The sequence below is a fragment of the Pteropus medius genome, unplaced genomic scaffold, assembly GCF_902729225.1.
Source record: "Pteropus medius unplaced genomic scaffold, Ma_sr-lr_union100, whole genome shotgun sequence".
Lineage (NCBI taxonomy): Eukaryota > Metazoa > Chordata > Mammalia > Chiroptera > Pteropodidae > Pteropus > Pteropus medius.
The window spans coordinates 15,597,198-15,612,649 of NW_024349796.1; positions in this window are offsets into that span (position 1 = coordinate 15,597,198).

Sequence of the window (15,452 nt, forward strand, 5' to 3'; positions counted from 1 at the left end):
ATTCTGGGTCACGTGACTGGCCGGGTGGGTGGCATCGGCATGTCGTGGGCAGAAGCCAAGGACGCACAGCACGGCCCCCGCGACACAAGATTATCTGACCCCAGATGTCAGTGCACCAAGGCCGAGACACTCGCTCCGTGACCGCGGCCCCGCCCTGCCGAGCCCGCTGGGTGGTGACAGGCCACCGTGGTCCCCCCGTGTGCCTCTGCTCTCCCTGGGCTTCCTTGAACCTTCGCCTCCTCTGAAGTTACCAGCAGTGTTCAACTCGCCTCAAAAACCCGAACCCGGTGAACCCGATTGCTTCCCAGACGCCGTGGCACGAGTTTAGCTAAGCCACGCCACGGCGGTGCTGCCTCAGCGTCCACCGTGTTGGACCGAGCGGCCTGTGGGGACTTTAACCTGACACTAGCCCCTCGTGCGAGCACGTGCCCCGGACGGCAGCCCGCAGTCACGAGCCAGCGTAAGTTCCCGCTCTGACTCCCCGCCGGCCCTTGTGATGAAGTCTCTCCCGCCTCCCAAGGCCTTCCTCTCCAACACCCCCGAGAGACGACCCGTGGAACTCTCAGCAGTGCGAACCCAGGAATCCACCCTTAGCCCAGGACCCCGAAGCGCGCCCCCATTGACCTTTGCGGAGGCACGCGCCCCTGGTCCTGCACCCCTCTCTCTGCACCCTGCCCTCCCCTCCCCGGGTGGCCCCTCAAGGCATGCCGTGTGTCTTCCCAGCGTGGCTTGAACTTCATGCCATGACTAATGAGGAGCCGTTAGAGGTTCTCAGGCAGGGCGGGATATGACGGAAGGTGCTGAATCCCACGGATCATCCTGGCGGTGGGACCCGGGATGGATGCAGCAGGGGCCACCGGCCGCAAGGAAGCAAAGCAGTTAGCCAAGCACAGGACGTGGGCCTGCATCACGGCACCGGGCACGGTGAGGACAGGGAGCCTTAAAGAGAAGACCAGGAATTGGATTAATATGAACCAGAACTATTTCTTGGAACTGGCCGTGGACGTAACTGGCATCGTGGCTTCGTGTTCTCAGATGAGCCGCTTGACCAGTATAGACTCCAGGGTTACGTCACACGGCCGAGAAAAAGCTCTCCAGATATCTCGGTGAAGAAAATCTCTGTGAAGCCGGCAGCCTGCCCTTCGCAATCACAGAGTCAGCTGCTGCCACTGTCCTCCTCTGCAGCTGTCCTGCACGGCACGTGACATCCTGAATGAGCCCCCGCCGGAAATCCGGCGGGTGTTGATGCCCATTTTCGGGCCTGCTGTGAGGCAGCAGAAATGCACATCCGTCCTCTCCGAGGCTGGTGGGTGTGTCCCAGAGCCCTCGTCCGATGAGAAATGGCATGTTAAAAATATATATATGTGTGTGTATATATATATATATATATTTATATTTATTTTCATGGCAAAAAATCGCTCCTAAGGAAGCTCGCATGCCATTGCATGAAGCATGTTCCCACACAGAGCTCTGTACTGCAGACACGGGAGATGGAGTGAGCCGGAGCCGCTGACCGAATGACGGGCAGGACAGCGCGCAGGACCCAGACAGACCCTCCGCTCACCCGCGAGACCAGCCAGGTGCAAGCGGACATCCTCACGGCTCGGTTTCATTACCCTGTGTCTCCAACTTAGAAACGAAAGAGCTTTGTCAAAAGCCTAGCTGGCATTAAGCTCCCTCGTGGGTTTGGAAAGCCTGGCTTTCCTGTTTGTTCCGTGTCCATGATGCATGTCACTGTCATTCTCAAACCTTAGGCTCTGAAAACGAGCTTGAATACTACGATTATTCTACCCGGGCTAGCACATCGCTCCCGCGGGAGACTCGCCGCCGGGCTCAGTTCGCAGTGAACTAGTTGCTCGAGATTCTTCTCCCCCTTCCTTTCCCAGGCTGCTCAGCAGAGACGTGAACTGAAGCGAGCGTCACCGAGCGCCGCCTCGTCTGGCAGCCTGGCGACCCCGTCCCAGAAGGAAGCGAGCGTAGCGTGCCGTGTCCCCAGCGAGCCGGCGTCCCCTCCCTCGTCGTCCCTGGCTCTTCAGAGAACTCGAACCATCGGTGCAGTGTGTGACTCCAGCGTCTCCGAGGACATCGGGCTTGGCTTACTCCTTCCCAGCCCCAACTTGCCCCGCTCTCGAGAGAGTCCTGTCCTGCACTGAGCCGCGTTTCATTTTCAAACATTCCTTCCCATCACAGCTACCGCCAATTAAAAAAAATTTCAACCCCAGAAAAGAAGTGACAGCCACACTGATATGTTCAGTCTGTGGTTTGTGTTGCGTATGCGACTTGTGCACTTTACGTATTAACATTATACTTCAATTTAAAACTCACTGAAAACCAAAAATAAATAAAAATTAAAAATTTTAAACTTACTTACCAAAATCTTTGAAAATATTCCCTTCCCTTGAACCAGGAATTCCATTTTGGATAACTTACCCAAATGAAATAATTTTAATAAAATATATTCCATGGTATGGTTGTCGTACATTTTATATAGCTACTTCTCCATTTTTGAATACTAATTTTGTCTCCAGTGATGTTCCTATTATAAATAATGCTGTGGTAAGCATCTTAGATCATCCGGTAATTTTTTTCTTTATTTAAAATTTTCTGCCTAAAATAAATTGCCATTAAAAATGCTTATTAAGACTACATAATAACATCAAAATTAATGTTCTAACATAAAGTAGAAAAAAAAGCATAGAATAAAATTATAGAGCAAGTATGATCATAGCTCTGGTTTTTAAAAAAATAAAAAAAGATTGCAAGGAAATATGCCAAAACGGCATCACTGATTTTGATTGTCTTTAGTGAAATTATGAGTAGATTTCTCTTTTTTTTTTATGTTACTTAGACGTTTTTATAGTAAGTATTATTATCTTTATAATGGAGAAAATGTAAAAAGCCACATTGTTAAGTAGAAAACTACTTGTAAAAGAACCACCCTCCCCCATCCCGCCCCAGTTCCCGCTCTGGCTGTGTCCCCTTTCCCCCGGGGGCTGTGACTCGGAGCAGGTCTCGCCATGCTCACCTCCGAGCAGTGTGACCCACGCACCTGTTGCCTCGATGTTCGCGTTTTAGAACTCGCACCTAAATGACATTGGCAGGGCCCCTCCTGGCGTCTCCTCAGCCCCCCGCCGACCCTCCCCGGGAGGGAAATCCACCCGAGCCAACCCGAGGGCCTGCACCTCATGACACGTCCCTCTCAAGCAGTGAGGTGCTGGGACGCACACACGCACGACGCGTTAGCCGACAGAACTTGCTGCACAGAAATCATCGTGTCACGGGAAGCGGACGACTGCTCAGCCCGCACCTGATGTACGGCCACGTGGCTTCAGCCACAGCTTCATCCTCCTGCCCCTGCCAAGTGCTGGTGGGCACATCGCTACCGCGGGATCGGGCTGGGGGGCGGCGGGGAGGGGGTGCACTTCCAAACTTTCTTGTATTTCAAGGCTTTCATCTGAGTCAAAGCCTGGGGGTTCACAAAACGAGGCACACCGCCACAAAAAACATTCACTCGTTATCAGCAGAAATCCACTGAGAAACTATTTTTTTTCCCCCAGAGAATTTCCATGGAAAAAAGCAAAATTAATCTGTTTCGACCATACATGCTTTAGTTTCCTCGTGAGTCATTTCATTCATTCATCCCACAAGTAATTCCTGAGTCGGACAGTGTGTAAGACCCTGAGCCGGGTACCCATAGGGGAAGAAATGTCCCCGCCTCCGGTGAGCTCGGAGTCTGCGGCAGAGAACAGATAAGTCAACGGACTCTCGAGTCAGTGGGCTCAGGGCCACTTCTTCAAAGACAGCAGAATCCTTCTGAATTTTAGATCTTCTTTAAGGATTCACCCAATGAAGCCAGGCCCACCTAAGACAGTCTCCCTTTTAATTAACTCAAAGTCAACTGATCAAGAGTCGTAATTGTGTCTGCAAAAGCCTTCGGCCTGTGCCAACAACAGAGCCTAGTCAAGGGGTGATACTCCATTATACCCACAGTCACCCCACATGTACTCCGTCAAAGGGGTGGGGTGTTTGGGGGGACCTCCTTAAAATTCTGCCTGTTATAGAAACCTAGCCCAAGATGGTATCTCAAAGAGATGACATCAGAGCAAGTGCTGAATGGGAGCAGAAAGAAACGCAGAAGGAAAAAGAACGTTCTCAACTAGCAAATACAAAGTAACCGAACGAGAACTATAAAGTAACCGAATGAGAACTATCACGTACATTTGAGGAACATGGCTGAGCCGTCTGCGTTTCTGTGTTTAGTGACTAGTAGATGAACTGTCACCCCCAGAAACAAACCTCAGTGACAGCGATAATGAGTTCCTCTTTGGATAAATTGTGTTTGTCTTTGGAGGCTCCAGGGAAAATGACCAGCGGGGTGTAGGAGATAAGAACCTGCAGCTCGTGGAGAGAAAGAAACAAAAAGAACAGATTTGGGGTTCTCAGCACAGGGCCGGGAACCTAACGCTGGTCATAGATGGGATCAGTCGTACACGTGTGTGGAGCGAAATCCCGAAGACAGACATCAGCAAAACAGAATTCAAAAGACGTGCGGAAGACAAGACTGTGCAACAGACTGGAGAGGAAGCATTTTACCCCCGAAGCCAAGAGAAAAAGAGCCCCGAGCAGGTAAGAAATGAACCTGAGGCTTCAACGGTTATTTGTCCAAGGTCACAAGGTCACACAATTATACAGGAAACTTAAAGGAAAAAAAGTAGAAACAGGATTCAAAACCAGAGACCTAGAACTCCGCACAGGATGAAGCCTCGTCACGGCTGCTGTTTGAATGCTCGTTCCTTTCTGCTCAATAGTGCTGATTCTGGGCCTCGGCGTATCATCCACCGGAGAAGATCAGCGAGCTCTGGAAAGGTTTTCAAGTGTAGTCAAGTCCGAGAGATGGCTCGACCCGTGAATACTCTGAAGCCGTGTGACACCACGGGCCATGGCAGGGAGCACGGACATTCTGTGGGACGTGTGGGAGCTGCGTGCGTAAACTATTCACAAACCCCAGGGAAGAAGGGGACTCGGCGGAGGTCTGTGATTTCTGCCTCCGAAGCAGCAAATGGACGTGCAGTGACCCTTCTCGGGGGCCACTCGGTCTGCTTAAATACAGTGAGCGACATAATGTTAAAATTATGTTCAGATTACCAAAGTGTTCCTTACGAGATGTCTCTGCGAATTGACTTAAAAAATAAACTCAAAGAAACGTCCATAAATAAATGCATACATACCATCAGCGCCCTCCCACTCTATAAAGACACTGAGCTACGGTTAGACAGCACGATTGTCCCTCGACACACCCCACGGCCCCCCATGCCACCCCCAGCTTTGGGCCGGAGCGTGTTCCGCAGACTGGAACCGGGGCATCCTGGAGCAAGCCCTCCTCTCTGCTGCTCGGTCCTGATGATCTCATTTCCATCCCAAACGACCACGGGCAGAATCACGCCTCGAACTCATATCCTCGCTGACTTCGCACATCTCAAGCCATGACACACAATGACTGCTCCACAGACACCATCCCACACCCCAGGGAGGGACCTCCCTGCCTCCCCACCTCCGTCTAACTGAGAACCGTTCCTCTTCAGCCAACCCCACCCCATTCTTCCAGACCTTTTATGCCCTCACGCTGGAAAAAGAACACTGTCTCACACCTGCTCCCTCTTCCCCGGGAGTGGCCCCTGAGAAGCGCTTGGCTCCCTCACCTCACTCTCCCTCCCCATTGGAGAAAGCCTCCGGCCATCGTCCCCGGCCACCGGCTCTCCTCCACACGGCCACCCAACTCTGTCCACTCCAAAGTCAAATCCATGGCACCCAGCAGAGCTTCCCCAGCTACGCAGGCTTCGAACCTTAGAGACGCAGAATCAGGAACCGCGGGACTGAGCTGAGCCTCGCACTTTTGGGATGAAAACCGCAAGGACCAGGGATTGACTGAGTCCTCTCTACCTTCCTCTGCTGGGAAGGTCCCATCAGGTCCCGACCACCACTGTTTACCACCTGCCCTTCCTGCTCCGGGCGCACGCTCAGGCCGCTGTCACATTTCCCCTGACCTACAGCGATGCGTGTCCCACCTGCGTGTCTGCCACTCGCCCCTTCTTCACTCAACAGTGTTAATTCCGTCCCACACCTGTGGCACGTGGACGGGTGTGTGAGTGTGCGTACATCTCGGCCTGGGCCTGGGCCCCTCGGCTCAGACATAGAGAGAGCCTCTGGCTCACAGTGTGGTACTTAAGAAAGACGCTTAAATCGTACCGTACCGAAAAGGCAGGGTTGAAGAAGGCCTCTCGTCAGAGGGACATGTTGACACGGAAGCTAAATTTTCAAGGACTCGTAGGAGTGAGGCAGACGGCGAAGACGGGAACGGGATTCGAGAAAGATCGTGCAGCACGATGAAGGGCGCAGAGCCAGAGGTGACTCGCGAAGCCGTGAGAGTGTCAGGGTGGCCGGAGCGAAGACCCAGGATGGTGGCAGGGGCTCGGGAGAGGGGCCGCGACAGGGAGCTGGTGACGCCGGGTGGGCGCACGAGATCACAGAGCCGCGGGACGGGACAGACTTCGAAGGACTGGAAACAGGTGCACGACGAGATCCACTGGGCCAGCTTGCAGGGTCGTTCGGTCGAAAGTGTGGAGAACAAGGCGGGTCGGGAGCGAGGCCGGAAACCGGGCGGCCGTTCGCTGACGACCTTGACCGAGAGACTGAAAATACGCAAGAGGAGGGGAAACGAGCAGCCGTTTCAGCAACCCAGCATGGAGGCCTTCCCGAGTCAGCGCAGAACGAGACGGAGGAAAGGATCTAAGAATGTCGAGAAGGGTGTGACGTACAAGGATTTAAAGGCTCAGTGAACCACAACTCTCGGGCCAAGTGGAGCCCCACACCCGTTTTTATAGACCAAAAGCGAATAGCTCCTGCATCTTTAAATGGTAGAAAAAAATTCGAAAGGAAAATAATATTTCATGACAGAAAACTGTATGAAAATCAAATGGCGGCGTCCACAAAATCAAGTTTTATTGAAACACAGCCATGCCCGTTTGTTCACATATTTTCTGCGGCTGCTTTCGCGGTACAATGGCAGAGCTGGGCAGCTGTGACAAAGACTGGGTGGCCCACAGAGCCTGACGTATTTACTACCGACCCTTTACAGAAAAGGTTTGCCGAGCCCTGATGTAGACACCGACCCATGAGGCCTTCGGTGCTTGGTGAGGTGGGGGGAGGGGGGAAGCAGAGCAGAGGTCCCCGTGGGGCTGAGCGTAAGGACGGTGACAGTGAGGACAGGTGCCCAGCTGTGGACAGACAGCCGGAGGCAGGCGGGAGAGGGGCGCAGCGTGCTCAGCGACCGGCTGGATTCCCGAGAGGCCCGGACGCCTGTCTTCCTCCTGGTCACAGACCTGAGACTGGACAGGCACGCGTTGCCTTCCACGGCCAAAGCTCACTCGAGGCCCGTGGCTCGGAAGACCAACCGAGCAGGTCACAGAGCTGTCACTCGCATGTCTACGGTCGAGCTGATTCTTTTTGGTAAAATAATCCCATTAGTGACCTGGAATCATTGAAAATGGATTAAATGCGAAAGCTGCCAGTTCTTCGCTTTCCTGTGCTGCCTGCCACAGTGAAATCAAGCTATGAAATCTTGGTTGAAATAGCAGAGTGATTCCCCAGGGAAACAAAGGCAAAGACCCACGACGTTCGAATGTGCTAAAAGGTTTTCCTGTGGCCGCAAATAACCCATATTTATGCTCTGTCCCCAAGCCTTGCTCCAGGACGTAGAACCATGGCTTCTTCGTAAGGTCTTGTCCTGGGGGCCCAGGATCGATACGACGAGAGGTCGCCTCGTCTCTTTCATCGGATCCCCAGAGCAGCTAGTGGGAAGAGCCGCCTGCGGTAGAGATTCTGTTCAGGAGCTGATGGCGCCCAGTGGAACAGGGAGGGTGTTTCTCCCTTCAAGTCAATGCTTTTCCAGATGAGGGCAGAGAACTCACGTGCCTTTCCCAGGATCGAGGGGCTCATAACCACCAGGCAACGTGGTCTGCGTAAAGGCCAGCGTGGCACCTGGCACGGGGACCGGGGACAAACTGCCGCTTCCCAGTCCGTGGGCAGAGAAAGGGAGAGAATGATGTGACACCTTGCCGCTTCGAGGGTCGTCCGTGGGACCCACGGCCGGGGACCGAGAGTCCTCAGCAGTAAATAAGGCGCGTGGTCCCAACCACAAAGAGTTTGAAGACAAAAGAAAATGGAGTTTTATCACCGAGGTTTAAAAGACCCACAGTCAAACATTTCCACCAAGATCAGGAGAGGAGCAGCTTAAAATCCGAGGGAGAAACGTCGCAGGTTAGACCGAGTCACACGCGGGGAAAACTTCCATCCTCCATCCTGCAAAATGGATGCACAGGAAACAGGGCATTTCGGAAAACGGGAGCGATCGCACCTCGCTGCCTGCGAGAGAGTCACACGCGAGGTGGGTGTCTCTGCTCCGCACGGCCTCGACCCGATGCGCCTCTGAGCACAGGCAGCCCGAGCCTCTGCTCGTTAAGTGCCTCGTTCGCCACGAAGCGGGACCCGCTGGGGTCAAAGCGCCCGTTCCCTCCGCTCTGGGGCACGGGGCTGCTCCATTAGTTTTCAGAGGTCGACGGTGGGTCAGAGGTTCCCTGAGCCTGTCTGGACTTGAAGCGACCTCACGGAGACCTCCATCAGCGCTTCTGGCGGAATCACCGATGGAGGAAAAACACCTTAGATTTAGGCGACTTCGGGGTGGATCTGAGATCAAGGAACCACGGCCACGTGGAAACATGTCACCTAGCTGTCGTGGTTCTCTCCGCCATGCTTTTCTTGTGCTAACCCTGGGACCTGAAGTCATTTGCTTCTAAATGTCCTTTTTTTCATATCACAAATGTCTACAAATGCCAAAAGAAAAAACGCATACGTTTTCCAGTTGCCACAGCCTGTATCTGAAAAAGTGCCCACAGGCGTGCATGAAAGCTGAAGCGATCTACGAGTGCTAATTAAGTCTCATATCTGTGAGTATTTTAATACCTCTTTCTCAGAGAGCCTCGACACTCTAACATCTTAGTTTACAAGCAGCCTGTAAGCATGTATAGAAAAACTGTTTCCCATCTCATCTTTTTGAACTTGGCATTCTTTACCTGGTTCTGCTGTCACCTGGGGCTTGCCATGCTGGGTCTGCAGACTGGCCACGCAGGACCGCCCCCAGGCACGCTCCAGCCAGCTGTAGGGCTGTTTCCTCGGGTTTGGCAGCTCAATGCCCCAGCCAAAGACTCTAAAGGGCTCCATGCTGCCCGCACGTGACTCAAGGAGGCAGCGGCAAGACAAACGCCCCTGTCGCACAAGCTGATGAAGGAAAATGCCCTGAGGTCAAAAGCCACACAACTAGTCTGGTGCACGGAAAAGCTCTAGAAGTGGGAATTGCCAAAAGACCCGGTTCGAACGGCATTCGATCAAACACCAGCCTCTCTGAGCATCGCGGGACTGTTTACGAAAGCTGGGTTGGTTATTATCGACAGTGCTTTTATTGTTGATGATAACTATCTTTTCCTTTACAACAGCCATTCAGTCCCTCTGTCAACCAGATCCTTCAGACCACCCTCTTGTGACTCCTTTTCCCTGCTCAGAATGTTCCCGAATGATCACGCCCAGCTAGATTTACACGGGTACCTTTCCTTGGGGAAAGCAGAAGGGAGAGAGGCAGGACCACTGAGTGTGATCCGCCCCACACTGCATACAGCCAAGGGGGCCCCGCCTGGTCCAACAGGTGGTGGCAGAGTCTGCAATGGGGCCAGAGGGTCGTCACCCCGGGTCTTTTGGCTGTAGGCAGGCTTCGGACCGGCTAGTCTGAATAATCTCAGGCAGGCTCCGGGGGGATTCGGGCAGAAAAATTTGCCCCTAGAGAGTAAGAGCCAGATAGAGGAGGTGGTTTGGAGTACGGGCTCTGCCTCCTTTCTTCTGCGTAGGAGAGGCATATTCCTAGGTGAGCCCTTTGCCATCTCTAAGCATTGGCTAACCCTGGAAGGGACAGTCTCTCCCAGGCAGGGAGGCCCCAGGTGTCAAAGCGTCAGTGACACAGAAAACAAGGAAGTATTGTTAATAGACACAATGATGCCAAGTTCCTGCTGGGCCTTCGGAACCAGCTCACTGGAGGCAAATCTTATTCCTGATCGTTTCAGTGATAAGTCCTGTGACTTTCAGGATTCCTCGAGTTGCAAATAACAACAAAAAAAAAATCTTTCAGACTCAAACAGGACAAGGGGAATGTGTTGGCTCATGTATCTCAAAGGCCAGGGGGACAGCTGGCTTCTCAGATATAAAGAGACCCCCTACATCCAAACCAGAACACAGAGCAGCGAGCATTTCCGCAGAGCTGTAACCACACACCAGCTCGAAATGGCCCCGTCCTGTTTAACGAGATACCCAGCTGCTTTTCAGAGACGACGGACCAAAACTGCAAGTCACACACAGAGCCAGAGTGAGCAGAGAACGTATGTAATTTCTACACCCCACTGAATCAGTGTCTCACCCCCAGCTCCAACAGCATCTAAGGACCAGGATATGCTCGGAACTTGAACACCGGAACCCTTTCAGAAGCAAGGGGTCAGTCGCCCAGGAAGACCCAGAGTTGACGCCCCTTCACCACGAAAGGCCGAGTTCCAAGGTCCTCCTGCTCAAACGGGGCCCCACAGAACTTCCGCCCACCGGTTTCCCCTAAACCCTGAAAAGCCCTTAAAAACCCTCGACCTAGACCAGGCAATGAGATGGATTCGAGGCCTTGCTAGGTCTCCCGCCTTCTCGATCAATGAGACTTTTCTTACTCCAGACTCTGACGTTTTGGGTTCTGGCTTTTCGAAGTGCCGAGCACACGGAGTTCAGTAGCAGAGATACCTCTGGGCTCGTGATGCAGAGCTTCCCTTCCCGGTCTCCCTCCCTGGTTAGGGGAGACATCCGGCCTCCCATCGGCGCTGGGCGTGGGAGCCAGAGGAAACCGCTCATTAACACAGGAAAAAAGTCATTTCTTTCACCATGCAGAGTCATTAAATGAATAATAAAAAGCAAAGTTTAACACATGGCTCGACACTGAAGGTTACTGGTGTGTAGCAGCGGTTCTCGAAGCTTCGCAGGAGTCAGAATCACCCAGAGGACTTTTAAATCAGATCCCCGAGCCCCACCCGAACGTGCTGGTTTGGTAGGTTCGGCCTAGGGGCTGAGAACCACAACTGCTAACGAGAGCTTAGGTGTTGGGGGTGGGGCCGCACTTGGAGAGCCGCTGGTGTGCAGTGTGTGTTTTATTTTACACGTGGCTGATCTCTGTTAAAAAAAAAAAAGAAAGAAAAGGGTTCTAAAATGCCACTCTAGCTTATAGGATTCCAAATCTGGCCTTTCGGATCATTAAGTAAAGTGGAGCGCATACTATGTGCCTTTGAGACTGAACGGGAGGAGACACGAGAAATCGAGAGTCCCTTTACTCCTAGAGGCCAAACCGGGCAAGGTCTTCCCCGGAGTAACGCTCTTACAGCAGCAAGGACAAAAACACAGCCCCAGATATTGCCTCCCAGAGCCCGGGGACAAGGCTGGGGGAGGAGGGCATCTCTCTGTTGTTTCGGTTGCAAGCGACAAAAATTAGGATGGTTGCCTTTGAACCTGAGCCTGGAGAGCTCAGAGTTACAGTCACGCCCTTGGAAGGAAGATGGACTTGGTAAAATGTTGCCATCTCCCTTTCTGGGCCAGGACGCTTGTCGGGCTGTATCATACTCAGGGCCCGCCTGGCTCAGCACAGTGACCGATGGGCCCTGACTGTCATCGGTTTGAAAGTAACCGGTTGGGAAAGTCCACAGTTCGCTCCTGCAATGAACTGTCCCCCGTTCGCTGGGATTGTGCTGCATGAAAAATAATCCTGTGCTTCTGAGCGTCACGCTGTTTCCAGCTCAGAAGGGCTCCAAGGAAAAGGGCGAGGGATTGTACCAGCCGTGGGGAAGGAAAGCAATATGTTTTGGCACACGCATGTGGTTTCTATGACAGTTTTTTAAAAATCGACTCTGACCTGGCTTTCTGATCGAGACGACGTGATTGGGGATGACAGGCCCCGGGAACCCACTGTAGTCCCCACACAGGGGAGGGCCCGGGCTCGGTTTGTAGCTCTGTGCTGTGTGAGATGATTGTTACACTCTTCTGTTTGGCCGACTGACCTGTCCCCACACACCAAGCAGCTTCATATGTTTTCAAACTGGGCGGTGATCTGGAATCCATAAATAATAAGCATTTCAGGAAAAATCATCGCCCTGAAGTAGAAGCCTAAAACTTGTGCCCGCAAAACACAGCCGTCCAGAGGCCTGTGGTGTCTCCCTCCAAAGCAACATGGTGGCCGTCGAAGCCTCCACGGTCACCTCAGGCCATCAGAGGCTAACGCACAGATCCCACCAAAACCATTCGGAAGAGCTGAGTGCACCCATGGAAGGCCTCGACACCTGCCGTCTCCCAGGCCTGCAAGGCCCGGGGCAGGGGCTTGGGCCATGGGAAGAGACCCTCCATACGTCGGAGGAGAGACGGGTGACCACTCGGAGCAGGCTGGCCCCAGCCTCCTCTGGGCTCTGCCTCTCTACGACACGAAAGTGCGAGACCTCTGCTCCTCTGGCTCCCGGCAGGCCCCTGGAGACCAGAACGCGTCCGAAAATAATGACAGGAATGCTTGGCGGGAGGTGACTTCTCTAACTCAGAGAGCTTCTTGCGTTTCCTACCCCATGGTCAGCGTCTTCCGGCCATGATCACGCCAAACCCGGGGGCTTGACCCACGCTTCCCGCTCTCCGAGAGGCTCTTCCCTCCCAGGCTGCACCTGACAGCCCCCTTCCCGCCAGGCAGGTCACTCGCCTCTCCAGAGAGGCTGCCCGTTTGCCCCCCGCGACCCCAGCACCCTGTTCCAGCTTCTTCACAGCACCTATCCCTACCCAAAACTATGAATTTGATTGTTCCTTTGTGGATCGTGGACCTCAAGAAGGAATACACCTGCCAAGAAGGACTCCTCGTGGTTAACTGGCACAAATGCCTAGCCAGAGCATAGTGGCCATTCCTGACGGAACCACAGGCTAAGTCTTCAGCCTCCATTGAGTCAACCCTTGTAACGGAGTTACGGTTAGGGTAGGGTTAGGGTTAGGGTTAGGGCATGTGCTGCTGAGACTCAGCCCACGCGCCTTCGCCTCCAGCTGAAATCCTTCTTCTCACGGCCCGTCTGGCTGGCTCGGACAGAATTCTCCGCCTCCGGGCTCCGCTGGGCCAGGCCTCCTCCTAGCTCCGGCAACGCGCCCTGCTTCCCCCGCCTCTGTCTCTGAGCACATTCTCTTTAGCAAGGAACCACACGACACCTCCTTACGTTCGCTCCTACCAGCCCTCCTTCCTTCTCTCCGCTCACACCAGCGGGACGATGCCGCCCGCCGTTGGAAGGATACAGGAAGGATACATTCTTTGCTAACTATGTCCGTTAGCTGGGCCTCGGTGCCTCCCCTGGACCCTGTGGAACAGCCAGAACCACGATTCCTATGGAAATTCTTTGCTGCTTTCCTTTCATCATATTGAAAAAATAAGGAACTCTCAGTGGGTTTCAGTATCCATGTCGTTCCCCTCCGCTGTCATGAGGATGCAAGGGCCATCCACGCTCATCAGTACTCCAGTGGCCCAATGAGACCCTGGTTCCTAGAAGCGCCTCCATGATCATTAACATCGTCCCCTGGCTGACCTCTGGTACAGCCAATGTCATTCATACCCACAAGACCAAGAGCCAACAGACTGATTTCAGCCCGGTGATTTTACCGTCTGCACACAGCTGGGTTCTGTTTGGAGCTGCTCACTGAGTCCACTGGTTGTTGGTTGGAAGAGTTGTGTTTTCATTCAAGGCTTTTCAGAAATCCGTTGGGAGAGTTACATTTAACACAGAGTCTTCTCCAGGGACCTGTTCTGATCATTTCTGGCGGGCAGGACACAACGTGGAGAAGACAGAACCCAGTGCTGACCACCAGGGAGCGGGGGGCACTCTGCACGCAGGGGAGGCCAGGAGCCCCTTCCCACTCCCCAAAGCGGCAAAGAGACTAGACCGTGCCAATTGGGGGGCGGTGAGGGGGTCAGCCGATCCTCACGTCCATGCCTACGTGCTCTCCCTCGCCTTGCCGATCCCAGGTGGCAGGTCAAACCAGGAGCACTCCCTGCCCAGCACACAGCATCCCTCAGCTCGACCCTGTTAACCCCCTTGCTTCCCTGAGCACGTCCTTCCCTCTGAGTCTTCGGAATTTAAAAGCCCCTTCATGCCGTCGGCCCTGGTCCCGCTCCGTAGGCACACAGGGTCACACAGAGCACAGACTTCAGAAACACACATGCACATGTGCATGCCACACACGCAGAGCCAAGATTTACTGCTCCGGCAACATCCCTTTTGCAGATTTATTCTCTGAAAAGTGAGGCTCCCCTCCTGGGATGGGCCTGGGGTGGATGCGAGAGAGAGCAAGGCCTGCAGACTTGACGGCCCGCCCAGGCCCCAGGCATCTGACAAGGCTGGGGTGGGAGAGTTGAAGAAAGGGGGAGGAGTGGACATAAATCACAACGTGGTAGAACTAGAAATGCCACTTGTCCTTGGAAAGAGCGAAGGCTACAGAGCCATGGCATCCATAGATGTTTCAGGGCGTTAGAACAGCATCTGGTCCGCCCACAGAAGGGCGAGCACCTAGGCGGGGAAGCTCTCATTTCCAGAACGACTCTCAAGGTGGGGACGAGGGCTCGGGAAGTTACCTGGGACGCTTGCGCAAACTGCACGTGCCCGTCCCGGGATTCTAAGAGGCATCTCACACCTGCGATCCCCGTAGGTCCTCACCGTGGAGTCTGACAGAGGCCTTAGCTCCTCGACCTGGTCTGCCATGCGCAGCTCCTTGACGGATGGACAGCTGCTCTGAAATGGGCCTTGCCAGCTCAACAAGGAAATGCAGCTGCCTGGGCAGGAAAACTCAAAGGAGGAGGAGCCCCAAGGTGTCCGCAGATATCTGGGAGAGAGTCAGGCCAGTCCTCTGGCGGTCCCCCGAGAGCTCTACATCTTCCTGCTCCTTGTAAGGGCAGCCTCTAACATTGTCGCAAAAGCACATGCAACCTCAGATGGCATCTCGAAGAGTTTAGTGTATGGGCAGGAGGGCCACACGGTCCTGCTGGGGACCACCCGGGGGGGGCGTGGGTCGGTTCTGGACGCCACTTTGTAAGAGGGAAGGCGACAAGCTGGCACTCATCCAGAGGACAGCGGTGAGCACGTGACAAGCGTTTCACAAACATCACCGTTCAGTCCTTACCACGACCCAGTGAGGTGTGACCACGGCCATTTTCCAGACTGGCAAACTGAGGCTTACAGAGCTAACTAGCCAGTCTCCAAGGGATGAGGTTAGATTTTGGTCTATGTCCGTGTGGTTCCCAGCCCTGTTCTTCCCATTTCTGC